Raw genomic sequence first — 27,355 nt, forward strand, 5'->3', positions numbered from 1 at the left:
TTCTCTGCACCTCATTTTCATTTATCTGATACAGGAATGGTCAAAAATAAAATGTCATGGGCTGCAACATTGTTCATGGTTACTTTTCTCTTAATTAAAGTGTGTTACATGGAAACTGGGAGCCTGCTTCTGCTTCTCACACTGGTCTTGTGCCAGAGTACCACTTCTAAGTTGTTCCTGATTTGTGCTGAGAGTAGAATCAGGCCCTGCACAGCAGTACATATAGTTTACTGCAGCCGGACTGCTCAGATTAAGACAGAGGATTGCAACGTAGGGCTTAGGGTCTCTAGTCTCAATTCTCATGTGGAAGACGTGCTGTTACTTGGTCCATTTTATGCTGGATAGTGGGCATATTACCAGCATCACCTTCAGCTGGGCAGTGTGGGCTGCAAATCAAGCTGCAATGCACCACTCCTGGGAACTCTGAGTCTTGTACCAGATCAGGAATGCCAATGAGCTTATATCAGGCTGTTAATGTCTGTGTTGCGGCTTTTTTATTACTCGTTACTGACCTGATAGAAAGATAATTCCTCGGCTGCTCCTCCAACCTGTGGGATTTTACCCACTTAATTAACTTCCTATCTTGTTAAAGAAGATCCCCTTTTATGCCCAAGAGCTGTGTACAGCTTGCGTTCCAAGGACTTTTTTCAGGTTCACGTCAAAGGTACTGAGTTCCCTGAGGCTGGTGTAGGAGTTTGGCCATGGGGATGGGGGAGGGGGCGTGCAGCTGAAGAGGCCAAATTTGGAAGTGTTCTCTTCTTATCTGATAGCAAGTTGTTGAAGAGGAGCCAAACCTGTGATGTGTCATGTTTGACACAGAGGTGACATGCCACAGAGCCCGCCACCCAAAGGAAATAAATGGAAACTCCTCACACTGGTCAGATGATCCACTTCATGCAGAGTGCCTGATGACATGCTTTAAAATGCAGGCCTACCTTTCAGGATGTCTGTGGGCTCTATATGTAAATAAATATACACATCAAACAAGGAGCAGACCGCTTTTTACCATGTTTCAGGCCAAGACGTTCATTCCTGAGGCAGCTCATCTCAGCATCTGTCAAATTAGTGCCAAGCCCATGGCTGCATCTTAGCTGTATTTGATGTACAGAGATTTACGTCATAGTAGCTGTAAAATGTAATGAGAAATTGGCTGGGTTTACATCTCTTTGCTGTTGCGCATGATTTACAGAATATTCAACTCAGATGCCTCTCTCGCTCTCTCGCTCTCTCTCTCTCTATTCATTGTGCCGGGTTAATTTTTGTGTGTGCGCCCATGCACACGTCATTGTAGAAATACAGAGAGTTCAGAAAAACCCACAGGAAAGGCATCCGCTCCTCAGTGTCACAAATAATGAGCAAGAAAAGGATCTGTGAGCTAGCAATGTGAGTGCATAACCATTAAAGGTGATGCTGCCAGATCCTACAGTGGGTGAGGGGGGAACCACTGGGCTAGAGCGCCCACTCCACCCTCGTTTAAAACCGGTTAACTAATTAAATGGGATTTTACATCCCTTGTATGAGCATTAATGCATGAAACATATCTCCAGCACTGAACCAAACTGTGCTCTTTAAACCAACACAAGGATGTGAGCCACCAACACAAGGATGTGAGCCACAAACACCAAATTTGAGGAGATCTCAATGTTGCATTGTATAAGGGATGCATATGGGTGGCTGTGCAGAACTCTAGGAACTTATATTGCGCTCAAGCCTGTTCTAGATACAATAGTGGCACAGAGAAAGGGGGAGCATGTAAGAAAATTTCACTGAGGTGTGTACTCAAGGGGGATTCCTTCGTAGTCCCGTAGGGTCAGTGCTGGTAGGCAGGACTTGTAGAGCCTGCACATGGAGTGGGCACCTACAACTGTCATGTAGTTCTTGGATGTTAGGGTGAGCTGGCCATTGAACCGAAAGAGACTAATGGATCTGCTCTGTTTCTACACAAATCTAGTGTCCATGCCCTGAGGGACTGCAAGGTGTAGGAGTTACTTTTGGCCTGGTGGGGAAGAACTTTTCCCGATTGTTGGGCAGCCGGCTAGGACGCAGAAGTTGAGACAAAAGGTGGAGCAGCAAGAAGTTACAGACTAGTGTCTACTATCTAAACTTGGAATGGTGGATTTAGAGTTAGCGGGACCCTGTGCTCAACTTCATTTTTGGAACCCCCTCTGGGGACCCAGACAAGAAAAAGAACATTCACTCTTCCTGCCCTCCCATTTTTCATTCTTTTTTCTTCCTCCTTCTCCTCCTCCTATATTATAAGTAATAAGAAGTAAATGAAAATAAAGTAAGGTACCTTGATTGTTTTTCTTGTACAACTTTTTTTTCCACAGACCACTGAGGGTCTCGGTGGATCACTTAATGATCTTTCCAAATATTGTTTGTAGCATTAGCTAACTATTGTAAAGTGCTTTGATAAGAGTGCTTTTAAAAAAAACACATAATAACCTTTCCTCAGTCTACCTGAATGAAGTTCTTGGAGCACAGTTTGAGAACTTTTGGTCTAAATGAAAGCTTGTATTTGCATTAAGATAACATGAAAAATGTGTAAAACTAAAATATATAGATGATGCATGAATGGAAAAATAAAAGTTAGCTTCCTCTGAAGAAACTTATTTGATTTGAAAAATTATTCAGCTAGCTTTCTTTCTACACTTTTTCTTTGCAAAATTTTAATTAAGTCATCGTAAGTAATATTTTGTGAAGAGGCACTTTCAATTGTCAATATTGCTGAACTTGTCAAATGTTCCTGACTCATCGTATTTCACAAATAATTTTTAATTCATTTCAGTACATAAAAAGAACATTCACCAGAAGCATTTGTGACAGGTATTGTTACAAATATTTTCAGAATTGTTTCTACATTTGGAAAAGGTGCCCGCAAACCGTCATGTACAAGTCTATACCAATCAACTGGTTATCTGAAGCACAGACCTCATCATTTTTGATAAAATGAATGAAATGTTTCACTTCATTTTCAAAGAGATTTGTGTCTGTCCTTTCAGTAGAATTCACTTAACTTTTTACTGAAGTGGCTTTTGGTATCTTCATCCATATTTTTGTCAAAAAAAAAAAAAGCAAAATGAATCAACAGTTTTCTTTAGAGATTCACCTCTACTCTGTAATTGCATTTGTGTCACAAATAACATTGACAATCTCAATGATGATCTCTTTTTCTTTAATCACATTAATTCTTTTGATTACATTGTTTCTAGTTTTATCAAAAAATAACTTCTATTAATGTTAGTGCCTCTGCTTCCACAGACCTAGAGTTATTTTGAACTTCAATGACAAAATTTGTAACTGAGGCTAACAATTGTGTAGCATTCAATACATTTGTGTCAACTTTTCTGATGGTGTTAATTCTTTCAAGTAAATGGTCTCACAAAATAGTAAACAGCGATATCAAACTTTTCTGCTAAGGATTTTGCTTCAGTTTTCACATGTGGTTTTTCAGAATTTGATGTGGCTGTGTCTAATAAAGTTCTCCTTATAACATCATAGCTAATTTTCAAAGCCAAAACAGCATCTGCTTGAGCAGGCCACCTGGTGTCACAAATTCTTTTAACTGTCAAATGTTTGCTATTTGCCTGATCCAAGTGTGATTGTAGCATATACCATCAATGCGTGGAAACCAGGGAAAAAAAGCATATGTGTTTTGAACAAAGTTTTTAAAAAAATGTAGCTCCCTCAGAAGATGCCACTGCAGCATTGCAGATTAAATTTAAGGAATGATTGGAACATTATATGAATAAAGCAGAGGGATTTGCATTGTTCAGTCTTGCCTGTAGACTTGAATATTTTCCTGACATATTTGTGGTGTTATCAAAGGTCTGCCCATGACTGTTGTGGTGTTTTAGATGCTGCTTGTAATTATTAGAACTGGGAGCACTGGCTGTTGGGAATCTGGAAGCACTGAAGTTTGTTACTACCTTGCTTACTACCTTGCTTGCATGATACAACAACTGTGTTTGATGGCCAAACCTAAATGTGTAATGATTTGTAATGACAAACCATTGTCTCGAAGTATGGGATTTTAGTGGGACAAAACAAATAAATTGCTCTCTAACTTCACCATTGCCAGTCACATATATTAAAGTTAATATTAATTGGTCTACATTACTCACATGTGGTGCTGAATCAACTATTATGGAATAGTAATTGGCATCCTTTACTTCATCAATTAATTGGTCTGCCATTATAGTAATGATTCATTGAAAGTTTGGTACATTAAAAAGTTGGCCTTCCCTGAGGCATAACACTGATAATTTTTCAAATGTTCATTGAGAATATTGTCAAATTCATGAAGATATTCAAGGCAGGTTAAAAAATTAACTTTTCAATTTGACACTGATGACTCATCATGTAGTCTTGGAGGTAGTCCCAAAAACTACAGCAATTTCACCATGGCAACAACATGTTTCAGCACTTTCCTCCAATAAGAATACTCCTTCTCAAACTGAGCCAATAACACAGAATCAGTTCTTCCAGATAATTTACATCTCTGAACAAACTTATATATAGCATTAATATGAGCTTTGGAAGTTTCATGATCAGCAATATCTCTTGCAACGTTTCTCCAACTAGAGTGCCTGTCGACAAAATGTTTGTTTTCCTTTACTATGGTCAGGGAATAATTTGGCCATAATATAATGTCTTTAGGGTAGGTTTCTTCCCTTACTTCGACAAAATTACCAGTATTTTGTAGTTCCATTGAGACTTCAGAGTCCACTTGTTCAACTTTTGCAGTCGTCGTGGTATCCCCACAACTCAGTGCATGATCAGATAATTGAGGTATTTCCTCTCTCATACTTTTTTATGAATGTCCTCTATTCAATACTTCAAGATTTTAAAAATAAGATGACAAACTGGCTTTTTGCTTAGCTTCGTCTTTTTGCCTCGCCTTCATTTTTTGTGTGTGTTTGACTGCCAGGCTCCTAGTATTGCTTCACTATTGCTAAAAAACTGACCTTGATTTTTAGGCAGATTAAAAATGTCTGAAAGAGCAAGAGTGTAGCTACAGGTGGGTCTGAGTGGGCTGTGGTCTGGACCACCCATTTCCCAATTACGTTTAACACCAGTGGCACTAGAATGTTTTTAACAGTGGGGTGCTGAAAGGCAGACCCTGTCTCTCCTAGGTCAGGTCCAGACCTGAGTGCAGGCCACAGACACAGGAACTAAGGGTTTAGGCAGGGCTGCTCACAGAATAGCCAGCCCCCTGGGCAAGGTATGGGGGGAGATCTGGGCCCCCAGAAAGGCAGGGACTCCGATAGAAGGGCAGAGCTGGGGACACATCACAGGAGCAGAGCCACCATGGTGGGGCTGGAGAAGAAGATTGACAGAAGAGATATGAAGATGTCCAGAGCCATGGACTATAGCTTCAGATGCCCCGGTGGCTCTGCACTGGCTGGCCTGGAGAAGTGGGCAGAGACCCACATGTGCTCCACCTGAAGGTGGGGGGGGGGGCACAGTTCCATTGGCCAACTGAGAGACCTCCCCCCAGGCTCTCCATTCCTGCAGGCGCTTTCCTCTTCACCCATGAGCAGCAGCCACTCACCGGGTGGTAGCCAACAGCAGTGCAACATGACAGGGTCTGGAGAATGCAGGAGGAGGGGGCAGCACAGCCATGCAGCTAGTTGACAGAGAGAAGCAGTGCTTTCTCGCTTCAAAGTGTAGCTTTTTCCAGTTGGCTGTGCAGCTTGTGGGCTCTCCATCTCCCTCCCTCCACCCACCGTGGGCAGCCACTACGTGGTGGCCAGCAGCACAGACATAGGCTGGAAGGCTTCAGAGGAGCACTGGGTAGCTGCACAACCGACAACCTGGAGAGAAGTGGGGGTTTCCCATTTCAAAAGCTGTTTTCTTCTAGCTAGCTGTGCAGCTGCCCTCTGCTCCTCTGAAGCCTTCCAGCCCGTGTTTATGCAGCTCGCCACCTCCTGCCAGCTCTCCTGAGTCTGACGCCTGCATGTGAGCCTCTCTGCTCTCCCGCCCCCCATCCTTCTCTGCAGAGGGACTGCCCTCCCTGCATAGGGGCTGCCCCCTATGTGGGGGCGGGGTGCTGGACCCAGCGCTGGACTGCCTGGCCCCGTGGGCCTTATGTCACTGGGGTTGGGGGCTGTGCCAGGGCACAGTATGTTTCAGTGTAAATCCACCTCTGTTAAACTAGGGTCACAGAGCGAAAGTGAAACTAAACTTTCAGTGCATTTACCAGTCCAGACAGTACAATGACTGGATTGAATTATCAAAGGTGATAATTGGCTAAATGAATTGTAGATGTCAGCAAGATGAAAATGTGGGAAAGGTTGCAAAAGTGTTTGAGCTTCTAACCCATTGGAGAGGCAGACCTACTGTAGATGCTTTTCTGTTATTTTATAGTACTGACCTCACCATGTTGCCAGATTTATTATAGGTGGGCTGAGAGTAAAGGGATGAAATTAATGTGAGGAAGATGCAGATGGTTTATGTTGAAGTTCCTAACATGAAATCTGTTACACTTCGCAATGGTTTGCCAAATGAAACAGAAGTAGTCCCATTTTTTGGAAAAGGAAGGATACAATCTGTCATTGGCTTGGAGGGATGAACTAAGGGACCTAATTAGTCTTTTCTATCTATAATATTCCATGGTTAGGGTAACTGATTTGGTAGGCAGGGGTAAGGCGGTGAACATAATGTACGTGGAATTCAGCAGGGCTTTTAACATGCCATTGTGATAAGCAACCTGGAGAAATGCAGACTTCAGAGAAGTACCATTAAATGGATACATAATTGGTTAAACCACCACACAGAAAGAGTTGCTATTAGTGGAATAATGTCATATTGGAGGGGAGTCTTCAGTGGGGGTCCACAGGGACCTGTTCTGGCTCTGGTGGTGTTTAACATTTTTAGTAATGACCTGAACAACCTAGAAAGCATACTGATCAAGATGACACAAAAGTAAGAGGGGGGTTGCCACTACTTTGGAGGATAGAGCTGAAATTCAGAGGGAGTTTGATAAATTGGAGAACTGGCCTATAGACAACAAAATTAAATTCATGAAAGGCAAGTGTCAGGTGCTACACTTAAGAATGCACAAGAAAGATCTGGGAATTGTGGTGAATCACAACCTCAGCATGAGTCAGCAATGTGATACTGTTGCAAAAAAAAGTAAATGCAGTTTTAGGCTGCATTAACGGAGGCATAGCATACACGTCATGGGTACTGATAGTACCACTGTACTCTGCGCTGGATAGACCACCAACATGGAGACAGCAAGTAGAGAAACTTGAAAGGATCCGGAAGTGAGTGACAAAAATGAGCAAAGGGATGGAATGGAAGTCAACTGAGCAGAGACTGGAGGGACTGGGTATGTTCCATTTGGAAAAGAGGAGATGAGGGCGGGTGAGAAATGATGGCAGTCTTCAGATACTTGAAAGGCTACAATAAAAAGATGAAGAGTTGTTCTCTTTCAGCACAAAGGGCAGGACAAGAGGGAATGTATTCAAACAACAGCACAGCACAGCAGGTTTAGATTCAATCTCAAGAAAATCTTACTAACTGTAAGATCAGTAGGACAATGGACCAGGCTGTCTCAGGAGGTTGTGGGAGCTACTTCGCTGGAGGCTTTCAAAAGAAGACTGGATAGCTATCTGTCTTTGGTGGTTTAGATACAACAAATCCTGCATCTTGTTGGCAGGAGGTGAGACTAGATGACACTTGTGATCCCTTCTAGCCCTAAGATTCTATGGCTAGTGATGACTAAATGTACGTGAATAAATGTCTCTCACATTTGCTTGTTTCTAGTGGAATATCACTTCAAATGGCCTCAGACAGTGAACAGTTGTTACCCACAATGGAAAGGGAAAATTGTTACTAAAATGTCACTGAATCAAATTTTTGATGACTCATGGTAATTTGTGCACCTGCTTTGACACCTTCAATTATTAGGTAGTCTCACTTTTACAATCCAGGGATGTTAAAATGCATGTATTTATGTAAATATGTACCTGCTGAAATGTTCAGTGGTTACAGCAGTGGCTCTGTGAGTAAACCCGTATCAGAGGCAGCAGTGGGGGGAGGGAGGAGAGGAGGAAGGAGGCAGAAGCTCATGCTCTCGGCAAGCCAGCTTTTAAATCAGTTCTCCGTGAGCACCGGCTCCCATGGAGCTGCCTACCTCTGCAGTGCTCCCTCTGAGGCAGCAGCAGAGCTCTGCAGGGGCCAGTGCTTGTGGGAAGCCAGCTTTTAAGCCAGCTCCCCATGTGCACTGGTTCCTGTTTACCCCAATCCATGCTGCTGCCTCTGTTCTAGAAGCAGCAGTGTGGGAATGGGGGTGAGGGAAGGGTTTGCATGTCACTGTGAATGAGCCCAGGCTCATTGGTTAACCGTGTACACTATCACATCCTTATTACAAATGAATGAATTAGCTTGCCAAGACACAGGAAATAGCCCCATTGTACTTTTGAAGAAACAGGGTTTAAAGTGATTAATGAGTTAGATTTCAATGAGCCATCTACTCATGAGCATGCACTAAATTGCACACACAAGCACCTATGCTTACACTTTATACATGTGAACAGCTGCACTCATTTCAATACTTCTTCTCTCCCTGCACTTGTCTAGCACTTACCAGTGCATCTGTCAGGGATATATAGCAGCTATAGGTGCTTGCACCTATGAAGTCTAGGAGCAAGTATGTATGTGTACATATGTGAAAGCCACGGGGGATTCAGCTGAAAATGTATTCCTAATGGACTTGCCTAAGGGCATGTAGCAAGATAGTGTTAGACCTAAAAAGAGAAGCCAGACTTCCCGACGGGTTGGACAGTGGTTAGATCAAGGGACTACATTACCGCTGTAGGGAATGCTGAATTAACAACATAGGAGGGGTGTGTGCGAGAGAGACACAGACAGACAAGTGTCAGACCTGGTCTCTCTGTTCAGAGTGCTGGTTTCAGGTTTTCATCCTTTTGTAAAGCTGGGAAGTATGAAATAACACTGTCTGAGGAAGGGAAAGGTGTTGGAGGGTGGGATGCTGATACCAGTGTGCACGATAGGAATCTAATTGAACGCGGCCTGGCGTGACATTAGCACTCACCAGCTTGCTGCACACTAATGACATTTACATTTTGCTGGCTAGAAAAATAAATGCTGTGCTAGCTCATGCTGTTGGCTCATCCAGAGAGCACAACTGGGAATGGAGGCTTGGTATGCTGCGCTGTGCCGTGCCCCACCTCAGTGTGCCTCGCCGGGGTTGTCTGAGGAGTGATTGAAAGTAGCTTCTCTTCTGTCTTTTCTCCTAAACCATGGATGCGTGTTACACACTCTGGCCTCCTGTGCTGTAAGAGGCTAGAACTCCAGACAGGCATGTGACATCTGGCACTAGAAAGGGCACTGGGGATGCCAGAGCCATGCTAGTCAGAAGAGAGGGATAGTCAAGGGAGAATGAGAAGCAAAAGAAAGAATCCCTGTAACCGCTCTGCCGTAGGTTTGTGTTGCACCAGTTCCTGTCAGAATCCCATCCGTCAGGGAGAGTGCAATCCAGACTTGGCGTTGCTCAGTAATGAGGGAGAGAGCTGCAGAGAAATTGCTGCTGCTCTCTGTCTGCCCAGTGTCCTGAGAAGATCGGGTATGTCCATCCGCTACCTGGACTCTTCGTGTTTCCTTTACTCACCATGTACACCCCTCTCCAACTTTTCCTATGGAACCCATCCCCTCCTGGCTAGTAATATACCTGCCAATTCTCATTGCCTCTCTACTCATCCCCCATCAACTTGCTGTCCTTGTCCTACCATTTTCAACTTGAACCCCTTTAATTCAGCAACCCTGGGGAACAGGGCATGCCAGATTAAAGATTTTGCCAGGCCAGGGAGGATGCTGCAGGGTCTGGCCAGGAGTGGATGGGTATTTATCTGGAGCCCCACTCCCAGGGGCACACATGGCTCCACGCCACACGCAGGTACTGCCCCCTCCATCTGGGAGCATTGGGAAAAGCCACAGGGGAAGTTCATTGCTGTGCTGCCATTCCCCCAGCTGGGGAGAGGAGGAAAAGCAGTGTGCAGTAGGAATGTTAAATTTAGATTAATTGGCTAATCAAATAGTTAATGCAATTTGCATCAACTATTCGATTAGTCAATAAGGGTGCGTCTGCCTTGGAAATGTAGCAACAGCTCCAGGGCTGTTGCTACACTTCAAAGGCAAAAGTGCTGTGGGGAGCACGGGGCCTGTGCTGACCTTGTGCTCCTTGCAGCGTTTCAAAGCAGCAAGTCCGCATGGAGCCCAGAGTCAGTGGGGAAGTCCCCTGATGGTCCCAGGCTGCAAGCGGTGTTTCAAAGTGGCAGTGCCGCATGGAGCTTGGGGTCCGGCCTCAGGTTCACCATGGCACTGCTGCTTTAAAGCACCTCCTTGCTGCCTCTTTCTAATAGTCGACTAGTTCACATCTCTAGTGCACAGAACCATTTCCTCTTCCCTCCTATGGGTGTTCCTGGATTAGGGACACCCAGAGTATGGAGGTGCAAATGTACTACTACTCTGAAACACACAGCCAAAAACTTGTCAATCTGCCTTCCCAAATTGCTCTCAAGAGGGTCTTGAACAGTCTCTCCAAATATGTCTAGACTACGTGCCTCTGTCGGCAGAGGCATGTAAACTAGGTTACCCGACATAGTCAATGAAGCGGGGATTTAAATATTCCCGGCTTCATTAAAATAAAAATGGCCTCCGTGCTGTGTCAGCTCAGCTGATTGTTGGCACAGAACACGAGTCAAGACACGGATTGGTCAACAGGGGAAGCCTTTGTCAACTGCTCCCTTATGCTTCGTGAAACGAGATTTACAGGAGTGATCGACAAAGGATTCCCCTGTCGACCGATCTGTGTCTTGACTCGCCCGCTGTGCCGACGATCAGCTGAGCCGGCACAGTGCGGCAGCCATTTTTATTTTAATGAAGCCGGGGATATTTAAATCCCCGCTTCATTGCCTATGTCAGGTAGCCTAGTCTACATGCCTCTGCCAACAGAGGCATGTAGTCTAGACATACCCTCCTTGTGCAATCCTTGTGGCTACTTTCATTGTCCTCCTCTTGAGCTTTCTGCAGTGTTTGATACAGCTGATTATGTCTTTCTCCCTGCTAGCCCCTCCTCCTTCAGCTTTTGCAGTCTCGTTCTCTCTTGGTTCAATTTCTACTTCTAAATGGCTCTTTCAGCATCTCCTTGGCAGCTTCCCTCCTCCTCCATTCTCTGTGCAAGGGGGCAGAGCCGAACCTGGGACTTCTAGAGCTTAGCGCATGAGCCTCTACAGCTTAAGCTAAAAGCCAGTTGGCTCCCAGCTAAGTCTGTAGAGCAAACTCATTCTCTCTCTATAAGACGTCTATGTGCACAACACCCAGCAGGTGCGTGTTACACATGTCCCACGGTGTTTTGTCGAGGATGCCCTTTCTCCTCTCACTCTATAGCTCAACCCTGAGAGACTTTACCCAGTTGTTCTCAGTTTGTGACCCATAGATCATGTGTGGCACAATTGGCATGCAGCTGCAGTCCAGCTGTGCGTTAATGGGCAATGGGGTCCAGGGTTTGGTCTGCCACAGAGTGTAGTCCTGGGCTGGGGTTGATGCTGAGCCCCACACAACAGGGGTGGGGGTGGAGCTGCCACCTGGCTCCACACAGAAGGAGTTGGCTACAGAGTCAGGTCAGGACTGCGGTCCAGCCCACATAACAGGGTCTGAAGTCCTCCGCTCCTGGCCCTGCTCTTTGGAGGGGTTTCTGGACTGGGGGAGCTGGGCATAATGGTGTGGGAGGGCTAAAGGAGGGTGCTGTGGTTCTCAGCCTGTGACCCAGGTAATGTATTTTTGGCTCACCAGCAGCTCTAATTTAACATGGATAACAATGACCTCCTTATTGTTCTTCCCAAAGACTCTCTCCACTTTTGCACACAGCAGGGCTCCTCCAGGACACACAATTTCACAAAACTGCAGTAATTTTTCACTCCACTCTAACTTCCTACACATCCAGACGGTTACCAAATCTTGTCAATTCCTCACAACATAGTGAAAATCTGCCCCCTACTTTTTGTCCCAATGGCAAAAATGGTGAACACAGTAGTCTCTTCCCCTCCAACCTCCTTGTCATTCCTGTCACTCCAGTCCACTGCAACCAAAATACAGCTGCTGACATCATCTTCCTTGCCCAATCATAGCATCCCACTCCCTCCTCTCAGAGCTCTCATTACCACTGATTTTAACTTTCTTGTCTCCATCTTTCCAATATCTGTCCCAGCCTACATCTCATTTATTGTGTCCTCATTTCCTTCACTCCACCAGCTGTGCAGGCCTTGCTGCTGTTTTCTTTCCTTCCTGCCTCTTTCCAGGCTGCCGCTACGCCTGGGGTCAGGAAATCCATGACAATGCGCTAACTGGGAAAACCCATGCAACCTCTGGGGAGGCTGCTCTGCTCCTGAAGAGTCGGTAATAGACGTGGAGCAATTCTGTTGCAGCTCCACAGTATTGGTGGACACATTCCTCCTTCTCCTTAACCATATGGGTCCCACTCCATGCAGACTGTCTGCTTTAGCCTGGCATTAAGGAGTGAGAAGTGACTGTCCCGTCCCTTGATACATTTGCTGCTTTTTTGCCTGGAGGAGATGTGTGCCTGAATGAGCTCAGTGAAAACACAATTTGACTTGTGCCTGCATATGCAGAAGTGACTAAATGAAGGTTGAAATCTTCTCCCAGTTCCTGACATTCTGGTTTTGGTTTTTGTCCCTTACAGGTTAGCCAGCCCAGTGGCACCAGCAGGTGCTGAATTAGGGGGTCCTGGTTGATGCATGCTTACCTCAACCTGACTTCTGGAAAAGAACAAGTATTGTGGTGAAAGCCTGTTACTGGCAGCACTCAGGTAAGGGAAGTGGCTCTGTTAGCACATTTAACTCTGCTGGCACTAGGCTGAGATTCTGGGCAGTGTTTCTTCACTATGCCTCTTTCAGTTGTGGAATTGTTCCTACTTTGTATCTAGAGGGACTGCGCAACCCTGCATTATTCTGCTGATTCATAGAATGTGGAGCTAGAAAAGATGGTGCCTTATAGTCCAACTCTCTAACCCTCAGCTAGGCCATCATGGATACCTTGCAGTGTATTCCCCATCTTGTTTTAAATGATGGGATTTTTTTCCCTCTTTCCCTTGAGACACTATTCCAGAGTCTAATAGTCTAATTAATATGCTTTCTTCCCTCTTAACCCCTGACTACCGCATATGCAATTAGTAGCAGGTGATGGTAGGACTCCATTTTCTGGCCATACACAGGCCCTTGTTAGAAGCATCATAGAGTTGCACTAACCGTGTTTTGTTTAGCATGAGGGTTGTCAGGTGTGTGTTTTGGACCATCAACACTGGTATCCTTTGCTCGGTGTCTTGTATCTGCCTGTACTCACTGGTACCCACTGACATTTTTGCTTAGGAACACAGCAGCATTTTTATCTCCTTGTTTGGGGCCTAGACGGGCAGACAGTTAAGTGAGAGAGATTCTTGTTGGAAAAACAGTACTGATGGAAATTAAAGAAATATATAATTCATGCTATCATGTGCCGAAGTGTCCGTCTGCTATGTACATTGGACAAACGTCTCAGACACGTCGCCAAAGGATCAATGCCCACAAAACAGATATTAGACAGGATCATAAAGAAAAAACAGTTTCTTGCCATTTCAACCAGAAAGGACATTGTCTCGACAACTTGATTACCTGCATCCTGCTTCAAAGACCTTTTAAGACTACACTTGAAAAAGAATCCTCTGAGTTGTCATTCAGGCTTAAATTCGACACTTTACACCTAAGCGTAAACAAAGACATCAATTATCTTACCCATGACAAAGCTAGCCTCCCCAGTTATCACCTCTAATATCATTAGCTCACAGACATTTACTTTCCTCCTCCCCCCCATCCCTCTTCTTTTCTGAAATTTGATTGTCCTTTTCATATGTGTTCATTTTTTTTAATTGTATCCTTTGGTATATATCCGTGGTCCCCAACCCAGTGCTCACGGGCGCCATGGCTATCATTTATGTGCGCCATTTACGTGCGCCCACGGAGCAATCTGGGCTGGCCCAGCCCTGCCCCCAGGTGTGCGGCAGGTGCCAGCCCCGGGTGCATGGCCGGCCCCAGCCCCGGGTGTGCCGCGTGTGCCGGTGCTGACCCTGACCCCCACCCAGGTGTGCTGCCCTGGCCCTGGCCCTGGCCCTGGCCCTGGCCCTGGCCCTGGCCCTGGCCCTGGCCCTGGCCCTGGCCCCGCGGAACCTGGGCAGCCGGTGCCGACCTCGGGCGTGCGGCGCATGCTTGGCCCCGCCCCCAGTCACATGGCCTGTGAGCGGCCCCGCCCCCATACGCGCAGCATGTGAGCGGCCTCGCCCCCAGGCGCCCGGCAGCCCCAAAACGTTGGGGACCACTGGTATATATGGTTGTGACAATTTTCTTCCACTGTTTGATCTGAGGAAGTGGGTCTGGCCCACGAAAGCTCATCACCTAATAAACCATCTTGTTAGTCTTTAAAAGTGCTACATAGTCCTGTTTTTTTAAATGAAACATGGTGGAACTCACCAGAACACTGTCCAATCTAGTTTTAGATACTCCAATGGAGGGAGCTCCTAGTATTACCCTTAGGAAACTATTCAACGTTCAAAGTGATCCTCCTGGAGGGAAGCTTTTCCTGGTAGTCAACCTCTCTTTTTCACACTTTAACCTGATGGTCTTTTCTCTGTGCATGCAGGGAACATAGACCGTCAGAGCTGAGTTAACCCTCTAACAGTAAAAAGCAAAATTCTATACTTGTTACTTCATGTCATTGAGAGGTTTGGGGCCAGTTTCAGTAGCTGGATCAATTACTTTCTTTCTAAAGCATCTGGAGTGGTTTAAACACCAAGTAAACCACTGATACCATGATTTATTGGCCAAGACGATGTAACGTAGCCTATAAATTTTTATTATAATGACTGTACTTATCAGAACAGTATTTTCTAAGCCTTGGGGATAGAGTTACGTGGATTTAGTGTTTGGAGGGGAAGAAGGGTTGCCTGTTGAGTCTGAAGCCAATTACCCATTGATTTTTTTAAAATGCTATAATCAATTTCTTTTTCAGCTGAGTTCTACTTGGAGTTGGCTGTTGCATGTCTATTTGTAGCATGTCTTAGAGGAGGAGAAAGTGGTGACTGAAGCAGTGTGTAATGATCTGTAGAGCTTTACAACATCTGCAGCTTGGATTTTCCTTCGCTAGTATCCCTGCCAGACTTAACTCCTTTGTGAGTTTCAGATATCCTCGAAAGAAGAATTGCACAGACCATGCCACATGTACTCTCCCAGTCTCACACTCATCTTGCAGCTAGCTTTTAAAAGGAATGTATTAGAGTTGGTGGTGTGACGTACCTGGTGCCCTTACAATATTAATCATACTGGTGTTCCTTTCAGAAGTTGTGTTTCTCCAGCTGAGAGCCACTGACCCTTTTTAGTACAGCCACCAACTTCCCTGCACCAAAAAAAAAAAAAAAACAAAAAAAACCCTAAACTCCACACCAGGGGATAAGGAGGGTCTCTTGTTTTTACTCTACCACCTAGTCTCGCCTATTGTTTGAGATTCTATATTGAGCATATGGAAAAACTATTATTTTGCTAAACTAATTGAAAATATAGTCCACTTCTTTCCTTCTCTTCATGAAATTTATTCTGCTTTTATGCTCGGAATACGTAGACAAAGTATCACTACCAATACAGTGCATGCAGTCAGTTTCATCTTTGGTCTCTATTTCCAGTTTAGTTAATTGTGCTAAGAAACAAAGTATTAAGACTTGGCTGCAGTTTTAGGAGCAAAGGCTGCAACTGTGAGTTTTCCTCTAACCTGCTTGTATTTAGTAAGGATCCTCTCTTCCTTTCATTTTACCTGGATTCAGAGATGTGCAGGTGGTGGGACTCTCCGGTAGTTTCTTGTCTTCACTCCCAAACACAATGACCATTTCCAGAATCAGGGGGCTCTCTTACAACTCAGTTCTGTCTATGCAAAGAATTTTCCATCTGTTGGCATAATGTCCCCCACCTTCACTGGGTTAGGACCATCCCTTCCAGTGGAATTGAAGGCTGGGTTTGGAGCCATGATAAGGCTGAGTGACGTGTCACTGAGCCAAGCATTATTTGTTAGTCAGTTCACCTTAGCTGCAATCAGGGGTGAAAAATGAAGTGTGTGAAAGGGGAGAGGGAAAGCTAGCAAAGGAAGCTGTGGTCAGATAAATGTTGAAGACCATGGGTGCCTCCCCAACCATTGCTTTGTTTGTAAAACGGTTTGAGATTGAAGTCTTAGGTGGTGCAATTTGGTGATTTGTGCCCGTTGTGGCTGCCTCTTGTCTACACATCTGATGCTCTCTCCAATCCATTCAGTGACAGAGGCTTGTTCTGCTAGCACTGAATCAACCTTGTTAACCCAGTGACAGCGCCAGGTATGTCTTCACTGCAGAATTAACTCTATTGATGGGTACCCAGGCCAAAGTCTGGGTTTAACGCATCACTAAATTAAAGTGAGAGGGTATGTTGGAGGAGTGCAGAGTTAAGAGCAATATTCAAGGAAGAACTCAGGCTAACTCTGCAGTGAGGCGGTATCCTAAGGTTATGGCTGCACTGCAGAGTTAAGCTGGGTAGTGGCTCATTGGCAGTGGTGGATTTACTATTGGGCCAACTGTTCCCTAGCACCAGGCCCAAGCTCAGAAGGGCCCCATTTCTTTCCTTTCCTCCCTGCTGTTGTGTGCAGGAGGAGCCTGTAGGGCATGTTGGGAAGCCCAAGTTACTCGGGAAGCTGTAGTTCCTTGGCTAGCTCCCTGGCTACGAGCCATGCTGTGAATGGAGAACTGGCTATTAAAAGGGCTGGTTCTATTAATGGGGAACATGTTTGCACAGGAAGTAGGCAGCTTTGGTCCAGATCCCATCCTCAGAAGCCTTCCTCTAGTGGCCTCGCTTCATCACCCCCAAAGAAGGAATTGAGGGGACTCAGTGGACAATTCTCCTCTGTCTGAAGCCTAGCAAGGGAGATTTGTGGACCCCACCAGGATATGGAAGAGAAGGTTCCACTAGAGGCCCTGGGCAGCTTTAAATACAGTACCAGGCACACACAAGGATTTGACAATATTTCTACAGACACGGAAGCAGAAATGGGCTTTTCCTTTCCAGATTTATCTAATACTTGTGCAGTCCCTGAGCCAACAGGGGACACTGCAGGCCTGAAAAGCAGAAGCCCCCAGAATGGCAACTGTGCAGCCCCTGAGCCCAATGGGACAGAATGTATTTGAAGTTTATTTCTATTTAATAAAGTAAAGCCCCAGCAGGGGATTTTTTTTACACCCTTTCAGATGGTGTGGAGGTCTTATGGAGCTCTGAGGAAAAGGGAAACTGAGGCAGGGAATGCCCACAGTGCTACATGAGGTCTGGAGGGAGCATTATAAAATAGGCATATCCTATGAGAGGAGAATTATGGGATGGTCATTGGAAGACTTCTGCTCCGTTGGAGGATTTAGCCTGCATCCCCACTGCTCACTGGGTAGTTCCCAGTCAGCTGGATTGAAGTTGTGTTCTCATCCACCCCTGCTGGGTCAGCTAGTCAGGACTGAAAACACCTCCAAATCTAGAGCAGGTTTTTTTTTTTCTGTGTGGACAGAAGGTGGGATTCGGGAGCAAGAACCAGCTAAAAGTCCAACTGAATTCTTTATAGCTATAGCCATAATGTTTTCATTTCATATCTCTTCCCTTTAAAGGGAGGCAGAGTGTTTGACCAGTCAGCAGAAATCACAGGTAGCTGTGATATTTAGCTGCTGACACTTGTCTAACCTGACTAGAACAATTCTGAAATACCGAGAAGAGCTTGTGGCACCTGCTCAATCACAAGGGGGGATGGGCGAATGAGCAAGCCCAGGAAAACATGTACATTCACAAGGGAGCAGTGGGGGCAGGTGGAGAGAAGATCCCTGTGTTTTCTCGGGCAGGATTAAGCTTGCTGATGAACAAGAATCACTTGCTCTGAAGGAATAAGCCCCAACCCAAACAAACCTATTTAGTGATGCATGTAAAATAACATTCAATGCAATATTAGCATAAATACATGAATTCCCTGATTCCTTAAAAGAGCAGGAGAGCAGGGTGTTGGAAATGTGTAACCAGCTTCAAAAACGTGGAGGGTAGGTAGTTCTTGGAGCTGTTTGTGTATGTGTTTGGTTACTCCTCCACCCCCTTAAAAATAGTCAGACTACAGTTTCCAAGGCTTCAAGTGAGACTTTCTAGTGTGATCAGTCATTCTGGCTTTTCCTGAGACTGTACTGATTTCAATAGTGCAAATCCAACCAGCTGCAAGGATGTGAAAAGCTCTTGAAATAACTTTTGGGGATCCATTCATGACCTTCTTGTTTTATTATTCAATTCTAACCTTATTCTATTATATTGTGATTAGAACATATTGAAAATAGAAAACGTTTCCATGAACATTTTTCAAAGAAACAAATATTTTTCTTGACTTTTTTTAAAAATGTGCACTGATTTTGTGGGGTATTTTATTGTAAAACCGTGAGGGGGATGGTTGCTTTAGTAAACAGTTTTTCCGTTTTTGGTCTTGTATGGAAAAACTAGAAATTGTTGACCACCTCTAGTTACCATGAAGAGTGAATTTCTCTGATGAGTCTAGCATGGTGAGTGTGTGTTCATTTTGATACATACACCTATCCAGCAGGGGTCTGAATGTTCACGGTTACACGTAGTTTCCCGGTATGCACAGAAGCCTAGGGAGCCAACTGCCACCCCGCATGGAACCGTGTAGCCGCTGAAATATTCAGCAGTTACACAGTCACTTAATTTAACATCCGTAGCCTATAGACTGTGAGAAACCTGCTAAAATGCACAACCTGTTTCTGTCTATTGGTTTTATAAAAGGGAGTGGGAGTGGAGAAATTTCTAGTCAAAAGTCTTGACACAGGGTTGAGTGGGGGGGCGGGGAACAGTGGTACTCTTCTACCACTAAAATGAGTTCCACCCATGTGAGTCACCAAAAAAAATCACTTGCTTATAGTAGATTGTGCTGCTGTTGCTCTCTGAGCTCTACAGGACTCCTTACACTCAGTTGCCCTTCAATAGGACTTGAATGTACCCATTGGCTCTGCTGAAGAGTGAAGAACTTGGGTTTAGCTCCTTCTTGATGGAGGCTGGTTGGGAGGAATAAGTATCCATGTCTCCCATTTAAGAATCCAAAGGAGACCTCATGATTGCTTACAGTAAAGTGTGTAGAACTGTGGCCCTCTTGGGTCTTTCTTCCATGAACAATGAAATAGTCAACAATGTTGACGTTTGAATTATTGTCATTGGGCAACACCCATTGGGATTCATGGCACAGTTCACACCTCTGAGCTATTGTTCCAGTCTGTCTACAGGCTAATGTAGACACTCTGCATTCATACTAAGTTCACATATGTGAGGTTTTCTTCACCACCAGGACAGCTAAAGACTGTTTATGTAAATGAAAGTGGAGAGCAGAGAAGAAGAATCACTTTGGAGAGGTCCCTATATGGAGTACAGCTTGTACCTGCTCAGTCTTCTCTGAAAATTCCCTTCATGGCTAACAAGACTTTCATAGGCTCTTGATTCTCACACTGTTAGCAGCTGCTCGTACTCTAGAGATGCATCTTCTTGCCTATGTAACTGGGAGCTCTCTCAGCATTTTTGAATGGGAGTGAAAGAGGAAGTAATTTGCCTTTGGAAACCTATTTATTAACAAAGACAATGTTTCCAGCACCAAGCTGTTGTTAAAATCCTATCATGTCTGATTATATCCTGTGCAAAGTGCTTTGTCAAGAGAAGAGGGGTTCACACAACACAAAGTGACAGCATAGGAAAGCAAAGCTTCTTTTCACATCATGCAGCATGGGGTGGGGGGAAGAGAAGCTGCAGGGCTGCTGTCACTCAGAGAACTAATAATGGCTTGGAGTCCTTAGTATGTGATCTGTGCAGGCAGGTTTGCTTTTGATGTGTGAATTTCAAAAATATTGAATGAAACTGGGGACTTGTCTTAATGGCAGTAAAAAATTAGTTACTCTGTTGCCTTAGAGATTTCTCATAGAGCAGAGTAGGCTAGGCAGCACTGTGGGGGGCATGCATCAAGGCGTGCCAGAACTAAGTTTGGGTTTGAAACACGGAGCCTTCTCCAGCTTCAGATAAAGCTCATATCAGCAGTCACTAATATTTATTACATGCAGGAATAACAAGGGAGGAAGGATAGTCTTTTGCAAGGCACAGAACTTGGACAAGAGAGATCTGGGCTGAATTCCCAGTTCTGCCACAGACTTCCTGTGCCTTGTTTCCCATCTCTAAAATGGGGACAGCTGGTCAGCCTTTTTTTCATTGAAAAAAATGGCATTTTATGGAAAATAAAATATTTTGCACTAATTTTAACTTTTATATATATCTGATAACACTTGAAAATGAGATTTTTTTTTCTGAGGCGTGGGAGGATGTGTGTCAACATTCCATTTTTTAATTTTTGTCCTGCCAATGACATAATGGAAAAAGAGGAGAGAGAAGAAAAATGGGTGGGTGACAGAATATTCCCCCGCAAAAAAACCCAAAACAAAACAAAAAACAAACAAAAAAAACTTTATAGAAAAAAAATCACATTTTTAAAATGGTTCATTTTTGAAACTTTCAGAATGAAAATTATTTGGTAGTTTTGTGAAACATTGTTATCATTTTCATTTGACCAGGTCTCATACTAAGACTTTCCTTCTCATATTCTGTGTTGTTCCTTTAGATGGTAAATTTTTGGGCAGGGTTCCTTTCACTCTGGAGCTATCCAGCCCCTACCAGAATAGCGCCCAAAGTCAGCTGGGCCTCTGGATGCTGTTATATGAATAGTAAGTAGTAGTCTCATGGCTGTTTGCTCTGTGACAAATGAACTGTTGGTCTCAGACCAGCTCCTAATGTACATACCCCAGTGTCCTTGAGACAAATGCCACCTATGTTGGTGATATCAGCAGACAGACCAGGGCGTGAATGGGCCCTGACACCATTTATCCAACTGGCTTTCTGTTTTTTTGGAAAACTCTGGCTTTTTTCATTGGCTTGGAAAATTCTGGCTTTCTTCAATGATGAAAACTGTAACATGTGGAGAGTGTGCAGGCATTTTGAGCTAAGTGACACAATAAAAAAACTTGCCCCTTATCCTTATTATGGATTCTACCATTTGCTGGAGAATTGTACAGCTAAATTATTGGTTGTAGAAGCTCCATTAAGGATGGACCCATCAGAACTGAGATGACTTTGACAGGGTGGCAATGGAAGAAGCTTGCACTGTTGCTGGTAGGCATGCATGTGTTCTTCGGGTAACTTGACTTTTCAGCAATACGTTTCTATTTAAAAACCAAAACACAAAACAGTTTTTTTCTTTAAAATTAAAGGAGTGTACCCCACAGCACTGAATGCAAGTGAACCAGATTGAAATCAGGCAGTTGAAATTGCTGTTAACTGGTGTGCTGTAATTTCCCCCCAAAAAGAAGTTACCAGCTTTCAAACAAGCTGTAGCAGTCTTTGTGAATTCTAATGTAAGCAATACACACCCTCTTGCTTCAGGGCATAAACCAAACATTAAATATTAAAGGTTTGGAGAAAACTTTCCTTGTGAGCAGATTCTTCTACAATAAGTGCCATCTGAAATGATTCTTTCTTCTTCCCTTGAGGCATGTGGTACAGGCCCCTTGTGGTGATGGGATTCTGGATGAGATGGACCCTTGCCTGACCCAGTAAGTCAGTCCTTGTAGTCTGCAATTCCGGTTTCATGACTATATAGTTGGGTAACATGTATTCTGACTAAATCCCCATGCAACACTTGCTGATTTCAAACAGGAAGTGTTGCATAAGTGAGATATATGTCACACACAGAACTTGTCCTAGTAGTCATCCAGTTGCATAGGATATTTAAATGAATCTATTAATGTATAGTGAGTTTAGCCTTTGAGGCAGATGGTTCTAAATTCAAGTGTAAATTTTTAACAGGTCTAAATTTTAAGCTAAAACAAAATCCACTTAAAATAAAACAATAGATAAAGTTTTAAAATGTATTTAGCATGTAAGTATTCAACTAAGAAGCAAGGGATCAAAGTAGATCCTCTAATTTTCATAATTAAGGATTGGACTTTGAGAACAGAACTTAGAAACACTAAGGGTATGTCTAGACTACATGCCTCTGTCGCTAGAGGCATGTAGATTAGGCTACCAGACATAGGAAAATGAAGCGGCGATTTAAATAATCGCCGCTTCATTTAAATTTACATGGCTGCCGCACTGAGCCAATAAACAGCTGATCAGCTGTTTGTCGGCTCAGCGTGACAGCCATGTAAATTTAAATGAAGTGGCGATTATTTAAATTGCCGCTTCATTTTCCTATGTCTGGTAGCCTAATCTACATGCCTCTGGCGACAGAGGCATGTAGTCTACACATACCCTGAGTTACAGGCCCACAGGCTGAGTTGGGTCAGTGTATGGATTATGCCGCTGGAAAGTAGTATTACTTGCCAGACCTGCCTTATTTTTCTCTCCTCCCTCCCAATTTCCTACATTATCTGGTAGCTGCACTGAAGGCCAAACTCCCATTACATTGATTAATACCAGACTTTGGCTGTTTCCTGCTGCCAAAATCTAAGGTACAAAATAAGTAATATGCAGAATCAATAGTCAAATTACTTACGTTAATGAAGTTTTATGGTGAATTTAAATGCACTGAAGTCAGGAAATATGGAGCAACCATTCTCATAACAACTTCCTTCGGTTGCATTGTGTGTGGGTAGTATTCCGGGTGTCCTACTTCAAGCCATACTATGGGCCTGTATCTCAGTGTGTTAGTGATGGGTGGTGTTTTTAAAAGGAGGTGTAAAACAAAATGCTCCAGAAATTACTTAGTATATGAAAAACATGCCCATTAAAACTTTCTCAAAGGCATTCGGAAATGGCCTATTTGTGATACTGAAAAATGTCCAGGCATAAGTGTAGTTCAGCATTTTCAAACTTGGCTGCTTAAAGTTAGCCTCCTGAAATCACACTAAGGCTACTTCTACACTTCAGGCTTCTTGCGCAAGAACTTTTTGAGCAAGAGCTCTTCTGCAAAAAGTTCTTGTGCAAGAGCATTCCACACTGCCATGCACAAGAGATGTGCTTTTGCACAAGAGAGTGTCCACGCAAAAACTCTGCAGTGTAGACTTAGCCTCTGTCATGTAAGGGACTGTTTACACTGCTTACATTGCAAAAACCAAAGGACAACTTGGCAGTGCCAAGTGTCAGAGTACAGGTCAATTGACTCAGACTCTTCAGCAGTGGGTAAAAATTGCAGACATTGCTTGCAGCATTTCAGATCACAGAATCCAGCCTAAGCCCAAACCTCTACACTGCAATGATTAACTCTACAGCATGGGCCCGGAGCTGACTTGGGCCAGCTGCAGTCATGCCATGATTCTTTTATTGCCATGCTGAAGTACCCTGAAATGTGGGTATCCATATCTGAAAACTCAGTAACGTTCTCATATGATTTTACCATGAGATGGTCCTGTTTTTTGGCATTACTGTAACTGATTAGAATAGCTCTTGTGATCACAGTCTAAGGCTTACTTTCCTATGAATCAGGGGTCAGCTCTATTGTGTAGCAGATCCCTTTTTTAGATCCCATAATCATTCTTTTCTACTAGGTTGCTTTTACAAAGGGGTCCCTGTGGGACGCAAACTGAGTAACTTATTTACTATCCTTTGCCTAGAAAAAACGTCGATGACCCCACGTTCTTGGTAGAATGGGGAGAATTTTTTTTTTCAGGGATGAGTAAGAGCACCAACTCTGATACCTTCTGTTACTTACCTGCTTTACTCCTGATCCAAAGGTTGCAGATAAATTATTTTCTCGGTGCTGTTCTATTTCCTTCTGTTACAATTGACCTTGTGAGTAAGGAAGCACCCGCCACTCCAACTCACAGGATAGGATCCTAAGTGTGCCTAGTGTTTGTGAAAGTGTCTTTGATAATTGTTCCTTTCCTTTCCTTTCTATGACCCCAGTGGCTTGGGGAGATAAGAGAAAGAGCTCTCTCCAGCCAGCCAGCCATAAAATTACACCCTCACCACCCAGACCTTCTGATGATGTTATTCCTAATTTGCCTACCTACTGCCAGGTGCATTTTATCAAGTGACAAATCCTCCTATCCTCACTCCTCTGCTCACTGATGTGAGCACTGAGGAATGTATGTTGGATAGGTATCATAATACATGTGCCCCACCCCCCGATTTGGGGTCTGAGCTTGATTTATTGTAAAGAAACGAGGGGAAGCATGTACAGGTTGAACCTCTAGTCCAGCACCCTCGGGACCTGACTGGTACCAAAGCAGAGAATTTGCCAAACCACAGGAAGTCAATAGTGTCTAGCAGCATTACCCCAACATTTCCACTGCTTACTGGGCTCTCAGAAGACATTTGGGGGTAAATTAGTGCTAAATAACAGCACAGAACATCGAGAGCCAGGACTTGTGGCTGTACACAAACTTCATGGGACTGTGGGAAACTTGGCCACACCTATGATAAGTGGACATCTGGCTAACTAAAATCATGCTGGACCACAGATGTTGCTGGACCAGAGTGTGCCGGACTAGAGAGGTTCAACTTGTAGTTCGTAATGGGGATCCAGGTCTCTATGCATCAGAAAATTATTTAAAATATGTCTGTCAGCCAGCAAATTGGTAAGGGTATGAGAGAGCTCGATGAGTTCTTCAGGTGCTTCCATGTGCTGTCCCATGCTGATGTTCCAGGCATATGCTACTATATTGTTCTAAGTTCTGTGAAGGGGATGCCAGGCATAATCAATCACTGTTTCTTTGTGCTTCTGTCCTGTCTGAGCTGATCTCTGCCTTGTTCCTTTAGGGCAAAGCCCGGTGAGTTTATACTGCACCTGCCTGAGGCTCTAGGGTTATTAACCCACTGCAAATAATAAACTAGAAAATGGCCTTAAAAAGGCATGAAACCAACACTTTCAAGTCACTTTTACTATATGGCTAACCCCAAATGTTAAACAAAATCATGAATTAGGTCCACAAAAAATCATGAGATTGGCACTGAAATCATGAGCTTATGTAAAAATGGCAGCTTTGGTATTCTTTTTATTTGCCTTTAGGGAGCCCTGGGATCTCATTTTAAAGCTTTCTCAACAGCTACGAGAGCTACAAACTTCATTTTTGTTTCAGAATGAAGGCTGAAATCATCACATAGCCACTTGACTCCAGGAGCTGAGGCTTTAAGGAAATCTTTACAGTTGGCAACCCTGCTTTCACTTCCTTTGAAAGGCGAGTTACTTCCAGAAAGCTCTCTCACACAACATTACAGTGACTGAGTTTCATTTATCATCGAAGAACATTTAAAACCAAACACCAAGACGATTCCACATTTTAAAGTTGGAAAAAAAAGAGACTTCTGAGAGATCTCAGGGCCACTGCATACAGGAAAGGAATATAAGCAGGAATAGGAGCTCCGGGAAACTCTGTCTTGAAAGAAAGTTGGAGGGTTATAGAATTCTAGGGTTGGAAGAAACCTTGGGATGCCATCGAATCCAATCACCTGCTAAAAGCAGGACTACTCCCAACCAAATCATCCTAGCTAGGACTTTGTCAAGCTGGAATTTAAAAACCTCTAAGGATGGAGATACCACCACCACCACCACCTTCCCTCCTACCCCTCCCCCCAGGTAATCTATTCCAGTGCTTCACCACCCTCCTAGTCAAAAATAATATCAAATCTTTTAACTCTTAATCAAATAAAAAAATTGGAACAAATTTATAAATTAAACAGTAAGTCACCAGGACCAGATGGCATTCACCAGAGTTGTGAAGGAATTCAAATGTGCAATAGTGGAACTACAGGCAGTCCCCGGGTTACGTACAAGATAGGGACTGTAGGTTTGTTCTTAAGTTGAATCTGTATGTAAGTTGGAACTGGCATCAGCCGCTGCTGAAACTGATCAGTTTCAACCGCGGCTGAATCTGGATGCCAGTTCTGACTTACATACAGATTCAACTTAAGAACCACAGGCATCCCCAAGTCAGCTGCTGCTGAAACTGATCAGCGGCTGATTCCAGGAAGCCTTGGGCAGAGCAACTCTGCCTTGGGCTTCCTGTACGCAGCCGCTGGTCAGTTTCAGCAGCGGCTGACTTGGGGACGCCTGGGGCAGAGCAACTGGGGTGCTGCTGGGTTGCTCCAGTAGCGTGGCTCCTCGGCTCTACTGGAGCAACCCAGCAGCACCCCAGCTGCTCTGCCCCAGGCGTCCTGATTCAGCCGCTGCTGAAACTGACCAGCAACGGCTGAATCAGGACGCCTGGGGCAGAGCAGCTGGGGTGCTGCCGGGTTGGTCCGGAGCGGCGCTGCGGGACCAACCCGGCAGCCCCCAGCTGCTCTACCTCAGGGGTAGGCAAGAAAAGCCTGGTCTGTTGGGGGAGGGCACTAGCTGCACCCCCCCCCCCCCCCCAGCAGACCAGGGAGACCGGGAGAAGCTTTTATCACCCCAGAGGACACGGGTGGTGACCCCGTGAGCTCCGGGGCGAGAAAAGCCCCGTTCCCGTAAGTGCGGATCCGACATAAGTCGGATCCGCGTTAAGTCGGGGACTGCCTGTACCAACTGTAGTCTATAACCTATCCTTTCAATCATCTTCTGTACTCAATGACTAGAAGATAACCAATTTTTAAAATGGCTCCAGTGGTGAGCCTAGCAATTATAGGCTCAGAAGCCTGACTTCAGTACTGGGCAAACTGGTTGCAACTACTGTAAAAAAAAAAAAAAAAAAAAAAAAAAAAAAAAGTGTCAGATACATAGATGACCATCATTTGTTGTGGAAGACTCAATAAGGTTTTTGTAAAGGGAAATCATGCCTCAGCAATCTACTAGAATTCTCTGAGGAGGTCGAGCATGTGGATGACAGCGATCCACTAGATACAGCTGGCATGGGGAAACTTTTTGTGGTGTGGGCCACTGACTCACAGAAAAATCAGTCAGGAGCCACACACAAGTGAAACACAAAAACAAATTCTTCACTGACCTGGCTAAGGGGAATGATAGGGGGCAGTGCCTGCAGGAAGTCGTTTTTTTCCCCGCCAGATAAAGCCCACAGGCTCCCCCTGCAGCTGGCCTTGATTGGGCCTGTGAGACTCGGGTCTTCTCCCCACCCCTGCAGCAGGGAGCTGGTACTGTGGTGCTCCAAGTCACCTGGCGTACAAATGCTGGCTCTCTCTGCTGCAGTGAGGGGAAACCCCCAGCCTCATGGGCCAGATCAAGGCAAGCTATGAGCCGGGCCATTGAGTACCCCTCCTTGTGATATAGTGTACTT

At 44.6% G+C, this 27,355-nt stretch overlaps 1 protein-coding gene across 11 annotated transcripts in view; it reads left to right on the forward strand.

The window, feature by feature from the left end:
- The window catches only part of TSPAN18 (tetraspanin 18), a 202,953-nt gene that overhangs the window by 92,489 nt on the left and 83,109 nt on the right, over positions 1 to 27,355 (forward strand). For 8 of the 11 annotated variants that reach the window (XM_075927537.2, XM_089778556.1, XM_075927536.2 and 5 more), the window contains one exon: positions 12,731 to 12,856. The exons of 1 other annotated variant lie outside the window; for it this stretch is intronic. The gene's annotated coding sequence lies outside the window, so the exon portion shown is untranslated. Of the gene's footprint in view, positions 1 to 12,730; positions 12,857 to 20,769; positions 20,873 to 21,694; positions 21,758 to 27,355 lie in introns of those variants that run through there. 2 more of the 11 variants (XM_089778557.1, XM_075927538.2) reach the window with 2 other exon arrangements.

This window comes from Pelodiscus sinensis, chromosome 5 (genome assembly GCF_052426305.1).
Source record: "Pelodiscus sinensis isolate ZL-2025 chromosome 5, ASM5242630v1, whole genome shotgun sequence".
Classification (NCBI taxonomy): Eukaryota; Metazoa; Chordata; order Testudines; family Trionychidae; genus Pelodiscus; species Pelodiscus sinensis.